Below are 17,345 nucleotides of genomic sequence, written 5' to 3'. Positions count from 1 at the left end.
ACTTACAGCCCTTAACCAACAGTGCATTTATTTTAAACAAAAAAGTAAGAATAAAACAACAACAAAAAAGTGTTGAGAAAAAAAGAGCAGAAGTAAAAAATAAAGTGACAGTAGGGAGGCTATATATACAATAGAATAAAGTGACAGTAGGGAGGCTATATATACAGGGGGGTACCGTTGCATAGTCAATGTGCGGGGGCACCGGCTAGTTGAGGTAATATGTACATGTGGGTAGAGTTAAAGTGACTATGCATAAATACTTAACAGAGTAGCAGCAGCGTAAAAAGGATGGGGTGGGGGGGCAGTGCAAATAGTCCGGGTAGCCATGATTAGCTGTTCAGGAGTCTTATGGCTTGGGGGTAGAAGCTGTTGAGAAGTCTTTTGGACCTAGACTTGGCACTCCGGTACCGCTTGCCGTGCGGTAGCAGAGAGAACAGTCTATGACTAGGGTGACTGTAGTCTTTGACAATTTTGAGGGCCTTCCTCTGACACCGCCTGGTATAGAGGTCCTGGATGGCAGGGAGCTTTGCCCCAGTGATGTACTGGGCCGTACGCACTACCCTCTGTAGTGCCTTGCGGTCAGAGGCCAAGCAGTTGCCATACCAGGCGGTGATGCAACCAGTCAGGATGCTCTCGATGGTGCAGCTGTAGAATTTTTTGAGGATCTGAGGACCCATGCCAAATCTTTTTAGTCTCCTGAGGGGAAATGGCTTTCTTTCAAACATTTGTCAGCAAGGCTGTTCACTGGGAATGGAAATCCAAAACAAAAGTTATCATGAAATGTTAGCATGACTCTTTGTGCAGGCCTAATGATACATTTATTTGGGCTGCAACACAGGGGATTGCAGTTCCCCGAAGAACACATCCCTTACAGTTTTGAAACTACAGTAAAAGTGCAGTAACTGCAGTCGACTGTGGTATTTTGGACTGCAATCTTTTTTCAGAAGGGATGAAACACTGATCTTGATGTATAATGAAAGTAAGGCTTAGCTTAGCAAAATACAGTAAGTGAGGGACTTTTATTGCAGCAACACCTCTCGTCAATCTCCTGTCTTTTTACTGCTTCTTACTATACCTATTAAGCTGTACTGCAGCAGACTTTAACAACACCTTGATTGACAGAGGGAAAGGTTTACATAAAGTTTGATCTCAGGGTTGGCTCCTGTCTTGCTCTCTCGTCTCTGCTGCTGTGAGTTTCCTGTGAGTTGGAGGATAAGTGGCCCTGTGTTTACATGTCAGCGCCCCAGTCATAACTCTCTGGCCAGGCCTGAGTAAGCTCTCTCCTCTGTGCCTGCCTGCTCTTTTCATTTGCAGGTCTACTGCCTGGGGCCTAGCTGGGGCATGCAGACTATGATTTAGATGATATTTATGCTCTTAGCTAATTGATTTAGGCTGGACCTCCTTCCCCTATTGTCAGGCTGTCAGGTCCTCTGCCTGGCCCTGTAAAACTGCATTAGCATTATAACTGATAGATTGGCAACACCGTCCACACTCCTCTCCAGCAGCAGCCCATCCCTATAGCCGCGCCCAGTCGCCACTGCCCGGCCAGAGAGTAAATGGACTTTGGCGGGAATCTGATTAGGCAGCAGTTTACTTGGTTAGAGATAGAGGATCAGGAGCAGCAGAGAGAGCCCATTAAACAATGCTGATCCTTAGATAACCCTTATCCAATTAGAGCTGCAGAGCACAGTCCATTTATCCATTACACTGGTGGTGGCTTCATGAAAAATGCATTATGCATGTTTTAACCAGTGTTTATACTCCTAATATTTATTCTCTGACATTGTATCAGTTTGCATAACAATAATATGTACATACATTTTTGTTCTCTCGTTTTTCATGGGGTTTATCATCTTTATGTAGCCTACTGATGGACTCACCATACAGATTACTGATCTGTTTTTATTTGCCATGTACAAATAAAAGCTAGCTTACCAAAGTTAGCTGGCTCACCAACAGCTCTCCTTCATCCCTGAAATGTTCAGCATGCATATACAGTGCATTCGGAAAGTACTCAGACCCCTTAACTCTTTCCACATTTTGTTACGTTACAGACTTATTCTAAAATGTATTAAATAAATGTTTTTCCTCATCAGTCTACACACAATACCCCATAATGACAAAGGGAAAACAGGTTTTTAGAGATTTTTGCAAATGTTTTAAAAATTAAAAAAACATAAATACCTTATTTACATAAGTATTCAGACCCTTTGCTATGAGACTCGAAATTGAGCTCCGGTGCATCCTGTTTCCATTGATCATCCTTGAGATGTAGCTACAACTTGATTGGAGTCCACCTGTGGTAAATTAAATTGATTGGACATGATTTGGAAAGACACACACCTGTCTATATAAGGTCCCACAGCGGCAGTGCATGTCAGAGCAAAAACCAAGCCATGAGGGCCTCCCGAGTGGCGCAGCGGTCTAAGGCACTGCACTGCAGTGCTAGAGGCGTCATTACAGACCTGGGTTCGATCCCAGGCTGTATCTCAACCGGCTCGTGATCAGGAGTCCCATAGGGCGGCGCACAAATGGCAATTGGCCCAGCGTCGTCCGGGTTAGGGGAGGGTTTGGCCGGGTGGGCTTTACTTGGCTCATTGCGCTCTCCTTGTGGCAGGCCGGGCACTTGCAGGCTGACCTCGGTCGTCAGTTGAACTGTGTTTCCTCTGGTGCGGCTGGCTTCTGGGTTAAGCGGGCGGGTGTTAAGAAGTGTGGTTTCGGAGGACGCATGACTCGACCTTCGCCGACCGTTGGGGAGTTGCAGCGATGAGAAATTATTGAAAAAGGGGATACAAAACAAAAAATACATGCATTGTCTGTAAAGCTCAGAGACAGGATTGTGTCGAGGCACAGATCTGGGGAAGGGCACCCAAACATTTCTGCAGCATTGAAGGTCCCCAAGAACACAATGGCCGCCATCAAGAAGTTTGTAACCACTAAGTCTCTTCTTAGAGCTGGCCGTCCGGCCAAACTGAGCAATCGGGGGAGAAGGGCCTTGGTAAGGTAGGTGACCAAGCACCAGATGGTCACTCTGACAGAGCTCCAGAGTTCCTCTGTGGAGATGGGAGAACCTTCCAAAAGGACAACCATGTCTGAGGCACTCCATCAATCAGACCTTCATGGTAGAGTGGCCAGACGGAAGCCACTCCTCAGTAAAAGGCACATGACAGCCTGCTTGGAGTTTGCCAAAAGGCACCTAAAGGACTCTCAGACCATGACAAACAAGATTCTCTGGTCTGATGAAACCAAGATTGAACTCTTTGGCCTGAATGCCAAGCATCACATTTGGAGGAAACCTTGCACCATCCCTACGGTGAAGCATGGTGGTGGCAGCATCATGCTGGGGATTTTTTTCAGCGGCAGGGACTGGGAGACTAGTCAGGATCAAGGGAAAGATGAACGGAGCAAAGTACAGAGAGATCCTTGATGAAAACCTGCTCCAGATCGCTCAGGACCTCAGACTGGGGCGAAGGTTCACCTTCCAACAGGACAACAACCCTAAGCACACAGCCAAGACAATGCAGGAGTGGCTTCAGGACAAGTCTCTGAATGTCCTTGAGTGGCCCAGCCAGAGCCCGGACTTGACCCTGATCGAACATCTCTGGAGAGACCTGAAAATAGCTGTGCAGAGACGCTCCCCATCCAACCTGACAGAGCTTGAGAGGATCTGCAGAGAAGAATGGGAGAAACTTCCCAAATACAGGTGTGCCAAGCTTGTAGCATCATACCCAAGAAGACTCGAGGCTGTAATTGCTGCCAAAGGTGCTTCAACAAAGTACTGAGTAAAGGGTCTGAATACTTATGTAGATGGGATATTTCAGTTTTTTATTTTTTATAAATTTGCAAACATTTCTAAAAAACGGTTTTTGCTTTGTCATTATGGGGTATTGTGTGTAGATTGATGAGGGGGGAAAACAATTTAATCCATTTTAGAATAAGGCTGTAATGTAACAAAATGTGGAAAAAGTCAAGGTGTCTGAATACTTTCCGAATGCACTGTAACAGTCTAACTGCTGCTCTGAATAGGTCCATGGCGGTTGGCACCAGCTGTAGTGCCACTGCAGTTCAAGGTGACATAGTCTTTGGTTATGTACTTTAACAGAATAATGGTCCTCTGGGGGGCCATTTGGGGAAGCGCTTAGGCGGACTGGGTGATACTTGGAATGTTAGTGGGTTTTTACTCTAATTTAATTTTTTTAGTTGCTATGCTTGTAAAAACACTGGTGTAATATCAGCACCTTGAGTCATCTCTTTAAAAAGTTATTTGCCATTTTAATGCTACGTGGATGATATTCTCAGTGCCAAATTGAAGCAATAACCTTCTCATAGATAGATACCATAGTATTTTATTTCTTATGTCCATCCAACACTTTGTTGCCTGCGATGACTTTGAATTGTTTGAATGTAGCTTTTGTTCTTTGTAGCCATTCATTATATGGTAGCTAGGTCTAACCCGTGTTTTCTTTCCCAATCAGAAGAAAAGGGTGATTCAGCCAATGAACAATTACATATGTAGACAGAAGGCATAACTTACTATCTCCTCCAAGTCCTTTTTAGTGATTTCAGACAGTCAAGGGCAAAGATGGCCGCTCTGTTGTTGTTTCACATTGTGGAGAAAGAAGAAACTTTGTTGCATTTTTGCATTTAAACTTTTCAACTATTTTCACTAGTTGATCACATACAATTATTATCAATCCATGCTCAGAATGAAGAATGGCACTGTTTTACTGCATATCCCATAATACATACAGTAGGACAAATGGAAAGGATAAATCTGTGACACATTTTTATTGCAGCATTAAACTGGTCATTGCCCTTAGCAGAAGCCTGTTCAACCAGGGTGAGAGGACATAGTGGTGGAGGGGAAGATCGCATTTGGGCCCTGATGATATCATAAAAGTGGCAGGAAGAAGAATTAAGAAGCCCATTAACTACGACACGCACTGCTCCTCTGTTCTCTCTCTGAGGTTGGGTTTAAATGCAAGCTGTATTCTTTCGGCAGTCTCACTCCGTGCCTTGTCATTGTCTGTCATCGTCTACCTGAAGTGGATCCTGGTTCAGATGGTCGGGTACAGTGCCGTTACAGCTGGCTCTCAGCCATTTGGAGTGAGATACTTTGTGCTTTGACTATGAGGGGACAAACTGCACTCAGGTCAGACAGTGCCATTGTGATACTCCCTGGAAAACAGCGGCAATTGTTACTGAATGGACAATCCTGGCTAAATAAATAAAATGAACATACAAGGTACAAGAGGTAAGTTGTCGTCCCATTGACAAGCAGCAGGTCATCTGACCATGTGTTCTCGCATACCCCGAGAGCATCTGGTCAGCGCGGCGGTGGGACAGGAATCCTCATCTCTCCCAAGTGGACATTCTCTCTTTTTCCCCTGACCCATCTGTCTATCTCCTCATTTGAATTCCATGCTGTCACAGTCACTAGCCCACTCAAGCTTAACATCCTTGTCATTTATCGCCCTCCAAGTTCTCTTGGAGAGTTAATCAATGAGCTTGACGCCTTGATAATTTCCTTTCCTGAGGATGGCTCACCCCTCACAGTTCTGGGTGACTTTAACCTCCCTACGTCTGCCTTTGACTCATTTCTCTCTGCCTCCTTCTTTCCACTCCTTTCCTCTTTTGACCTCACCCTCTCACCGTCCCCCCCTACTCACACTCATACGCTTGACCTCATCTTTACTAGATGTTGTTCTTCTACTAATCTCACTGCAAGTCCCCTCCAAGTCTCCGACCCCTACTTTGTATCCTTTTCTCTCTCGCTCTCCTCCAACACTACTCAGATGGTAATGTGCCGTCACAACCTTGGCTCTCTCTCCTGCTACTCTCTCCTCTTCCATCCTATCATCTCTTCCCTTCGCTAAATCCTTCTCCCTCCGATCTCCTGATTCTGCCTCCTCAACCCTCCTCTCTTCCCTTTCTGCATCTTTTGACTCTCTATGTCTCCTATCCTCCCAGCTGGCTCGGTCCTCCCCTCCTGCTCCGTGGCTTGACGACTCATTGAGAGCTCACAGAAGAGGGCGCCGGGCAGCCGAGCGGAAATGGAGGATTACTACACTGCGGACCTGTAATCTTTTCACTCCCTCCTCTCTATATTCTCTTCCTCTGTTTCTGCTGCTAAAGCCACTTTCTACCACTCTAAATTTCAAGCCTCTGCCTCTAACCCTAGGAAGCTCTTTGCCACCTTCTCCTCCCTGCTGAATCCTCCTCCTCCCCCTCCCTCCTCCTTCTCAGTGAATGACTTCGTCAACCATTTTGAAAAGAAGGTTGACGACATCCGATCCTCATTTATTAAGTCAAATGACACCGCTGGTCCTGCTCACACTGCCCTACCCTATGCTTTGACTTCTTTCTCCCCTCTCTCTCCAGATGAAATCTTGCGACTTGTGACGACCGGCCGCCCAACAACCTGCCCGCTTGACCCTATCCCCTCCTCTCTTCTCCAGACCATTTCCGGAGACCTTCTCCCTTACCTCACCTCGCTCATCAACTCATCCTTGACCGCTGGCCATGTCCCTTCCGTCTTCAAGAGAGCGAGAGTTGCACCCCTCCTCAAAAAACCTACACTCGATCCCTCCGATGTCAACAACTACAGACCAATATCCCTTTTTTCTTTTCTCTCCAAAACTCTTGAGCGTGCCAACTCTCTAGCCAACTCTCCTGCTATCTCTCTCAGAATGACCTTCTTGATCCAAACCAGTCAGGTTTCAAGACTGGTCATTCAACTGAGACTGCTCTTCTCTGTGTCACGGAGGCTCTCCGCACTGCTAAAGCTAACTCTCTCTCCTCTGCTCTTATCCTTCTAGACCTATCCGCTGCCTTTGATACTGTGAACCATCAGATCCTCCTCTCCACCCTCTCCGAGTTGGGCATCTCCGGCGCTGCTCACTCTTGGATTACGTCCTACCTGACAGGTCGCTCCTACCAGGTGGCGTGGTGAGAATCTGTCTCCGCACCACGTGCTCTCACCACTGGTGTTCCCCAGGGCTCAGTTCTAGGCCCTCTCCTATTCTCTCTATACACCAAGTCACTTGGCTCTGTCATATCCTCACATGGTCTCTCCTATCATTGCTATGCAGACGACACACAATTAATGTTCTCCTTTCCCCCTTCTGATAACCAGGTTGCGAATCGCATCTCTGCATGACTAGCAGACATATCAGTGTGGATGTCGGATCACCACCTCAAGCTGAACCTCGACAAGACGGAGCTGCTCTTCCTCCCGGGGAAGGACTGCCCACACCATGATCTTGCCATCACGGTTGACAACTCCATTGTGTCCTCCTCCCAGAGTGCAATGAACCTTGGTGTGACCCTGGTCAACACCCTGTCGTTCTCCGCTAACATCAAAGCGGTAACCCGATCCTGCAGGTTCATGCTCTACAACATTCGCAGAGTACGACCCTACCTTACACAGAAAGCGGCACAGGTCCTAATCCAGGCACTTGTTATCTCCCGTCTGGATTACTGCAACTCGCTGTTGGCTGGGCTCCCTGCCTGTGCCATTAAACCCCTACAACTTATCCAGAACGCTGCAGCCCGTCTGGTGTTCAACCTTCCCAAGTTCTCTCATGTCACCCCACTCCTCCGCACACTCCACTGGCTTCCAGTTGAGGCTGGCATCTACTACAAGACCATGGTGCTTGCCTACGGAGCTGTGAGGGGAACGGCACCTCCTTACCTTCAGGCTCTGATCAGACCCTATACCCAAACGAGGGCACTACGTTCAGCCACCTCTGGCCTGCTAGCTCCCCTACCTCTACGGAAGCACAGTTCCCGCTCAGCCCAGTCAAAGCTATTCGCTGCTCTGGCACCCCAACGGTGGAACAAGCTCCCCCACGACACCAGCACAGCGGAGTCACTGACCACCTTCCGGAGACACTTAAAACCTTGCCTCTTTAAGGAATACCTGGAATAGTATAAAGTAATCCTTCTTCCCCCAACCCCCATTAAAATAAAATTAATAAATAAAAAAGGTGGTTGTCCCACTGGCTATCATAAGTTGAATGCACCAATGTGTAAGTCGCTCTGGATAAGAGCGTCTGCTAAATGATGTAAATGTAAATGTAAATGTCATCTGGAGTTCCACACAGGGGCAGTTAGTGTTAGAATGTAGTAGAAGTAGAACTAAAGGCCTCAGGAGTCTACTATGTCAGGGCATGTCAGATCTAAGGAACTCAACGACTGGTTCTGTATTTACAGGGGTACGTGAAAGACATTCCCATGGTAGAAAAGGTGTCTGTAATCCTGACAGTTCTGGGTCGTGTTAAACTATATTTCAAAATAATTTGTAGTCCCTGGCAAAGATATACAACAGAGGCTACAACCTGCATTGCTGTACTCACATACAGTGCATTCGGAAAGTATTCAGACCCCTTGACTTGATCCTCATTTTGTTACGTTACAGCCTTATTCTAATATTGATTAAATAGTTTTTTCCCTCATCAATCTACAGACAATAACCCATAATGACAAAGCAAAAACTGGTTTTTAGACATTTTTGCAAATTAATAAAACAATAAAAAACTGAAATATAAAAATTCAGACCCTTTACTCAGTACTTTGTTGAAGCACCTTTGGTAGCGATTACAGCCTTGAGTCTTCTTGGGTATGACGCTACAAGCTTGGCACACCTGTATTTGGGGAGTTTTCCCCATTCTTTTCTGCAGATGATCTCAAGCTCTGTCAGGTTGGATGGGGAGCGTTGCTGCACAGCTATTTTCAGGTCTCTCCAGAGATGTTCGATCGGGTTCAAGTCCGGGCTCTGGCTGGGCCACTCAAGGACATTCAGAGACTTGTCCCGAAGCCACTCTTGTGTTGTCTTGGCTATGTGCTTAGGGTCATTGTCCTGTTGGAAGGTGAACCTTCACCCCAGTCTGAGGTCCTGAGCACTCTGGAGCAGGTTTTCATCAAGGATCTCTCTGTACTTTGCTCCGTTCATCTTTCCCTTGATCCTGACTAGTCTCCCAGTTCCTGACGCTGAAAAAAATCCCCACAGCATGATGCTTTCACCACCATGCTTCACCGTAGGGATGGTGCAAGGTTTCCTCCAGACGTGACGCTTGGCATTCAGGCCAAAGAGTTCAATCTTGGTTTCATCAGACCAGAGAATCTTGTTTCTCATGGTCTGAGAGTCCTTTAGGTGCCTTTTGGCAAACTCCAAGCGGGCTGTCATGTGCCTTTTACTGAGTAGTTGCTTCCGTCTGGCCACTCTACCATGAAGGTCTGATTGATGGAGTGCTGCAGAGATGGTTGTCCTTCTGGAAGGTTCTCCCATCACCACAGAGGAACTCTGGAGGTCTGTCAGAGTGACCATCGGGTTCTTGGTCAATTCCCTGACCAATGCCCTTCTCCCCTGATTGCTCAGTTTGGCCGGACGGCCAGCTCTAGGAAGAGTCTTGGTGGTTCCAAACTTCTTCCATTTAACAATGATGGAGGCCACCGTGTTCCTGGGGATCTTCAATGCTGCAGAAATGTTTTGCTACTCTTCCCCAGATCTGTGCCTCGACACAATCCTGTCTCAGAGCTCTTTGGAGAATTTCTTTAACCTCATGGCTTGGATTTTGCTCTGAAATGCACTGTCAACTGTGGGACCTTATATAGACAGGTTTGTACCTTTCCAAATCATGTCCAATCAATTGAATTTACCACAGGTGGACTCCAATCAAGTTGTAGAAACATCTCAAGGATGATCAATGGAAACAGGCTGCATCTGAGCTCCATTTCGAGTCTCATAGCAATGGGTCTGAACATTCTGTTTTTTATTTTTAATACATTTTCAAAAATTTCTAAAAACCTGTTTTCACTTTGCCATTATGAGGTATTGTGTGTAGATTGATGAGGACCATTTTTTATTTAATCCATTTTAGAATAAGGCTGTAACGTAACAAAATGTGGAAAAAGTCAAGGGGTGTGAATACTTTCCGAATGCACTGTATAATCACATTTACTGAGAAAAACCTTAACTCGCTCAAGGTCAGGTTTCTTGCTGAGTAACATGACAGCAAGACAGGCTGTGTCCATTCTACCAACAGGAGGCTGCATGCCTTCTCTCTAAATAATGCTAGTTCATTTCCATCAATCTTATGGCCTGGTGATGTACAGCCCTAATGAAGCCAGACAGCGCTGCCTGGTGGTCCTCCCATACTGAGAGTGAGAGATAGAGAGCCTCTCTGTAAATGAGCTGCCATCTCTATCACCAGGGTGATGCACAGTGCAGGCAGTAGCACCACACCAAGCCTAGTATACAGCTGTGCCGTGTGTCCTGGATGCTGCTGCCTGCTTTCTCTCTGTCTCTCCCTGTTCCCCCAAAGAAAGGTGGATATTGCTCCTTCTTGCTGTTGAGAATGGGGCTGCCTCCTGTGACAAACTGCTCTAGAATATGCGGTCAGCATGAGAGGCCACAGTAATTAAGACTGAAGTTTGAGGAATAGCCTTTGTGATAAACAGTCAGACCTCGAAACACCTCCAGACTCAGAGTGGGCAGATGAGAAATCATACAGTGGCTTGCGAAAGTATTCACCCCCCTTGGTATTTTTCCTATTTTGTTGCCTTACAACCTGGAATTAAAATGGATTTTTGGGGGGTTTGTATCATTTGATTTACACAACATGCCTACCACTTTGAAGATGCAAAATATATTTTTTTTGTGAAACAAACAAGAAATAAGACAAAAACACAGAAAACTTGAGCATGCATAACTATTCAAGAATTTCCCTGTATTTAGCGCCATCCATCATTCCTTCAATTCTGACCAGTTTCCCAGTCCCTGCCGATGAAAAATATCCCAACAGCATGATGCTGCCACCACCATGCTTCACTGTGGGGATGGTTTTCTCAGGGTGATGAGAGGTGTTGGGTTTGCGCCAGACATAGCGTTTTTCTTGATGGCCAAAAAGCTCAATTTTAGTCTCATCTGACGAAAATACCTTCTTCCATATGTTTGGGGAGTCTCCCACATGCCTTTTGGCGAACACCAAACGTGTTTGCTTATTTTTTTCTTTAAGCAATGGCTTTTTTCTGCCCACTCTTCCGTAAAGCCCAGCTCTGTGGAGTGTACGGCTTAAAGTGGTCCTATGGACAGATACTGCAATCTCCACTGTGGAGCTTTGCAGCTCCTTCAGGGTTATCTTTGGTATCTTTGTTGCCTCTTTGCCTCTTGCCTGGTCCGTGAGTTTTGGTGGGCGGCCCTTTCTTGGCAAGTTTATTGTTGTGCCATATTCTTTCCATTTCTTAATAATGGATTTAATGGTGCTCCGTGGGATGTTCAAAGTTTCTGATATTTTTTTATAACCCAACCCTGATCTGTAGTTCTCTACAACTTTGTCCCTGACCTGTTTGGAGAGCTCCTTGGTCTTCATGGTGCCGCTTGCTTGGTGGTGCTCCTTGCTTAGTGGTTTTACAGACTGGGGCCTTTCAGAACAGCTGTATACATACTGAGATCAGGTGACAGATCATGTGACACTTAGATTGCACACAGGTTGACTTTATTTAACTAATTATGTGACTTCTGAAGGTAATTGGTTGCACCAGATTGATTATTTAGGGGCTTCATGGCAAAGGGGGTGAATACATATGCACGCACCACTTTTCCGTTATTAATTTTTTATAATTGTTTTTAACAAGTTATTTTTTTCATTTCACTTCACCAATTTGGACTATTTTGTGTATGTCCATTACATGAAATCCAAATAAAAACCCATTTAAATTACAGGTTGTAATGCAACAAAATAGGAGAAACGCCAAGGGGGATGAATACTTTTGCAAGGCACAGTATCTTTCCCCACAGGAGTTTAACATTGTATTTTTTTTATCTGAATGATGATCTTTAATCCTTTAGTTGTGGCAGATCCTGTTGATGAAGAGGACCACAGTATACAAATGACCTTAACTGGCAATCAATACAGTCTCCTGAGGGTTGCACTCAATGTGCCAAAGGGATGAACAGGGCAGTTTTTCCATGTTATTAATTCCACTTATTGAGACTGAGCCAGGTCATTAGCTGTTTATCAAGAATGATGCTGGCACCTATTTCATAAACAGCACTTTCATTACTACACAACCGTAAGCTCTAAGTGTGTTTTCATCCATCTCTTATAGGCTGATGGTGAGGAATAGACTTAAGCAGGAATCGCAGGCCCTCAACAACCATTTTTTCAAAGCAACCAGTGCTGGGCTTTGTCATAAAGAAATAATAAAGACTGTAAATGTCTTTAGGGGTTGTGATTTGCTCGGGCTGTCCAGGCTGAAATGAGGAGACGAGTCTCTGTGTTTTAATTAACTTCTCTCTCCTCCGGTACATACAGAGGACAGAGGCCCAGGATAAATCACCAGAGACAACACCAATATGCCTCTTTATTAGAGAGCACCACGCACACCCTTTGACAAACTACATGTCAGCTCCTCAATCATAAAACAGGGCTGGGAGGACAATCACAATTTAAAGAAGGACATTCATAATATTTTGTCTGCACTCTGACGGTCTCTCAAGATATTTTAATATTTTCTGCTGGCTTGACTTGCCTAAAAATGTTGTGCTGATCTAGAGATCTGCTCTTGTTGGGAATGAGGTGAGAGCTGTATGTGAAACACCACAAGAAAAAGTACATTAAAAACACATGAACAGCATATAAACCAACACAGTCATGCATATACTCTAACAATGAATGGTTCAGTGGTTTCATGGTAGTCTCATGCAATTACGGTTTGCTCAAGAGACGGCGACATTTTCTCTGCTGCTACAAATGTCATTAAGTGGGAGGATGCAAAATGTGAGGTGAAATGGTTTAAACATGGTATTATATTGGTCTTGGTTGGTTTTAGAACATTGTATCCCCACAGCCGTCACAAGCCAAGCAGAGGAGTCCGGTTCCTGAACAGTGGCCCTTACTCTGCTATCAGTGGGGAGTAATTACATGGTAACAAGGAGTGAATGTTATTGATTTGACCTGCAACTGGAAAGTCACCCTGTAACCGCAGGTCAGCTCTAGGACTTGTCAGAGAAAGATGGGGTGAGAAAGGGATAGAGAGGGGTAGAGTGCTGACCATGAGAGTGAGTGACTAAGCACACGATGCCACTGTGATACAATATAAATATATATTTATAACCTATGGATTTAAACTTGAATTGATTCATGCATTGCAAAACTAGACAAAAAAAATACCCTTGGCTTCACCCTCTGCAACAGATAATGTAACCTTTTCTTAAATGTAATCAATGTACTGCCTATCTTTTAAATCTGTGGAAGACCATCACCCAAGAACGACCAGATCCTCCTACATTTGTTTTGTTAATCATTTTTTTGTTTGTTTTGTTTTAAAAGCAACTTTGAGATTCATCCATTATTATTTTGTATGTATTATTATTCGTTTATATTATTCTTATTATTCTTATGTCTCTGAAAAGATCAGCCAAATGTGAAAGACAGGAAAGGAATCGATTATGGCGTAAGAGGAAAATGGTTCCATGTACACAGAGTGTACAAAACATTAAGGACACCTGCTCTTTTCATGACATAGATAGGGGGGGGGGGGGTTCCTAATATTTGGTATACTCAGTGTATAACAATTGCCATTCCTATACAAGAGGAAAAGGTAATGATTATAATTTAGTTTTTGTGGTTAATAATACTTGGTATTATTCTCTCGGTCGATGGTACTGTTATTGGGGTCTGGGCCAATCCTTAAATGTCACGAGGAATTACTTTAGCCCTGTTCTCACTCATGTAAACTGATAAATGTGACGACTTCAAATACCACCAAAATAATATATATTTTTGTTACCTTTTCCGACATCAATGAAGCCTTGCAGTACTTACAGTATATTGTGTCATAATATCAGGGTTCAGATGGACCTGCAAACTGTATTGTTACAGGATCTGAAAAACCACGATCAGTCAATGGGAAATATCATTATACTCTTGGGTAAAGTGTTTAGCACAATATCTGTAGAAATGTTACAAATAGGGAGGTTCAAGACCCTCGTAAGACATTACAGTAAAATGGAGGGATGTATTGCCAGAGGAAATAGCAAAATGGTATTATACTGGGAAAGATGGGTTAATCTGAGGACATCGGAGGGTTGGAGTTAAGACCAGAATGAATGGTGTGTTGGCCGCTGCAGGAGAAAATTCAGCACTTGCAGAATGAGGAAATTAGGAATATACTGTATGTATAATAATTTAACTACTGTACATGTACCGTACATGTGAGAAAATATAGCTGTAAGTAGCAGTAAAAGTATTTATATTTTACTCCAATCAGGGACAGGGTGGTAGGGTTGGGGAAATAAAAAATATAAATAAATATAAGGGGGATTAGAAATTATGCAAACTATTAAATTGATAAAACCCCAAATCTATCTGCAATATTAAAGCTGATCTACCCCTTCTTCAACTGACCCATAAACCCATGTCTAATTCTGAGATCTGCTAAAATGAATTATTATCACTGTGGTCTGACCAATATCCTCACCTCTTTAGCCCATTAATCTCTCTCACACACACAGCTTTTTTTAATGTGAATTTTCTGGACTTTTTGGGAATAAAAATGTCTTCCCATTCATAATCCTATTTTTCCCTAACTCCTAAACCTTAACCCCAAACCCTGAACCTTTAAGCCTAAAATAGCATTTTAACAAATTCAGGACATGGAAAAAGTCCTGACTTTTCAGATTGTTTCTTGTTTTCCTACCTTGTCAGGACATTCTGGTGAATTGTTTCGACATTCTGGTCCTGATAATGTAGGAAAACATGTACACACACACACCAAGGACCACTACCAACCCCATTCCCTGCCCAAAGCCACAGAAATTAAATTACCCTGTGCACTGGGCTGGAACCCTGGCCTATGCTGAACTGCCTGAGTGACCTGCCAGAGGGGTCGTGGAGTTCAGGCTACCTTCACATACCTTCTGTTGTCCTCACTTGGTGTTCTGTGGTATAAGAGTTGGGGCCTTATGTGGCTTTGGGATCTACAGACTTACCCACTGTTCACCTGGTTACCTAATGGGATCCACAGACTTACCCACTGTTCACCTGGTTACCTAATGTCACCACAATCAAAAGTCTTACCATGCTTAGGAAAACGCACAGGTACTAGGTGTTAGTTAGAAAGGTTAACAGCTGAGAGATGTAAATCACAATTCAGAAATTGCTATTCCAATCAATGGGACAGCACCATGGGGAGTAGTAGGTAATGAAATGTAGGAATGGGACCAAGTGTGTTTATGCTAATGATTCATCCCCTGCCAGCCACCTCCACTCCAGACGCATTCAGTCCCTCTCAAAATCAATCAAGAGCAATTCAATCTGCCCAGTGATTTAGCGAGTTTGATTTTGGACACAATATGGCTAAGCTGTAAAATATGTACGATACAGTTGATGGTTCTCTATGGATGGAAGCAACTTTGTAAATACTTTACAGACAAAGTCACGAATGCACATACAGTATGTCAGCACACTCGCACACAACCGAAGCCTATGATTCTCAATGACAGTGGGTGACAAGTGACGCAGCACCAGTTCAGAGCAGACATGGGAGGTGCTACAGTGACAGATGTTTTTAATAAGGCTTGCCTGCATTCAAGCCACTATTTCTGTGAATGATGCAACTGCAGTGTTGCCACAACCCCATTCACACAGCCATCCCTCACCGGCAGACACAAGGATGTAGCTATTTCTAAAAATGCAATCTCCCTAAATCCCAATCTGCATCTGAGGATAAAGATGGATCATGATGTCAACGAGCACTGACTCCAGACAGAAGAGGAGCCACAACAGGCTGGGGATAGTGGCATGTGGAGAAGAACAATTCAGACAGCCACTCCTCAGGGTCACCTCCATCCACTCCTGCCCCTCTGGAGAGAAAAAGAGGACTTGCTAATGACTAAAGCAGTGTGGAATGCCTTAGTTGTATAGGCTTCCTGTGCATCTGATTTGGCAGGTATTTGTCAGAGAGCCTGCTCCTTCTCTGGTGATGGCCATTTGCCTTTCCTATTTATTACAGGATCTTGAAAAATACAATTGGTAAATTTGAGGTTTATGGAATATAATGTTGGTGTCTACTACCATCTGGTGGCCAATATACTCTAGTTTTGTAGTGGGTCAACATACAAAATGAATGACGACATACACTGAGTGTACAACACATTAAGAACACCTGAAACCAGGTGAAAGCTATGATTCCTTATTGATGTCACTTATTAAATCCACTTCAATCAGTGTAGATGAAGGGGCGGAGACAGGTTAAAGAAGGATTTTTAAGCCTTGATACAATTGAGATATGGATTGTGTATGTGTGCCATTCAGAGGGTGAATGGGCAAGACAAAATATTTAAGAGCCTTTGAACGGGGTATGGTAGTAGATGCCAGGCACACCAGTTTGTGTCAAGAACTGCAACGCTGCTGGGTTTTTCACGCTCAACAGTTTCCCGTGTGTATCAAGAATGGTCCACCACCCAAAGGGCATCCAGCCAACTTGACACAACTGTGGGAATCATTGGCGTCAACATGGGCCAACATCCCTGTGGAATGGTTTCGACACCTTGTAGAGTCCATGCCCTGACGAATTGAGGCTGTTTTGAGGGCAAAATGAGGTGCAACTCAATATTAGGAAGATGTTCCTAATGTTTTGTACAATCAGTGTAAGTTGCTGCTGAAAAGTGGAAAGTCCATCTTCCATAGGGGAACAGAGCCTATATAATTTTGACAACTTTCAATGATTTTCTGAATTTAAATGTACATTTTATTAAATGAAATAAACCCAAAACATAGTTGGGTTATGTGGAAATCACCTTGGTCTAAATGTAACATCTCAGACGTTTAGTCTGCTCATGACTGTTGCCTGGGTAGTTGTTTGGGGTGAAGAAGGGCCATAGGAAAGTTTCTTTCTCTTGAGCTGCAGGGCAGGCCTTGTGACGGTGTTATTGGAGCTGACAGCACTGCATTCTCCTCATTCAGTCAGTTGCACTCGCTGATCTACCGGTAACAGGCTCACTCCTCAGGGATGGCCTTGACTGTTTACTTTTAACGTTTGGCATGCTCAATGAATCCCATCCTGGTTGTCCAGCTGAATTTGAGGCCTTTCTCATCTTCTTCTCCTCTGACTGGACCCCCCTCTGTTCAGCCTCACACAGCTGCCATCCTTACACATGAACTGAAAGGGGCTCGCTGCATTTAGCAGACACTCTTATCCAGAGCAATTTACAGGAGCAATTAGGGTTAAGTGCCTTGCTCAAGGGCACATTGAATGATTTTTCACCTAATTGGCTTGGGGAATCCAACCAGCGACTTTTCAGTTACTGGCCAAATGCTCTTAACCGCTATGCTACCTGC

Source organism: Coregonus lavaretus (genome assembly GCF_964263955.1).
Source record: "Coregonus lavaretus genome assembly, chromosome: 4".
Taxonomy (NCBI): Eukaryota; Metazoa; Chordata; class Actinopteri; order Salmoniformes; family Salmonidae; genus Coregonus; species Coregonus lavaretus.
Note: the sequence above shows the minus strand (reverse complement) of the source record.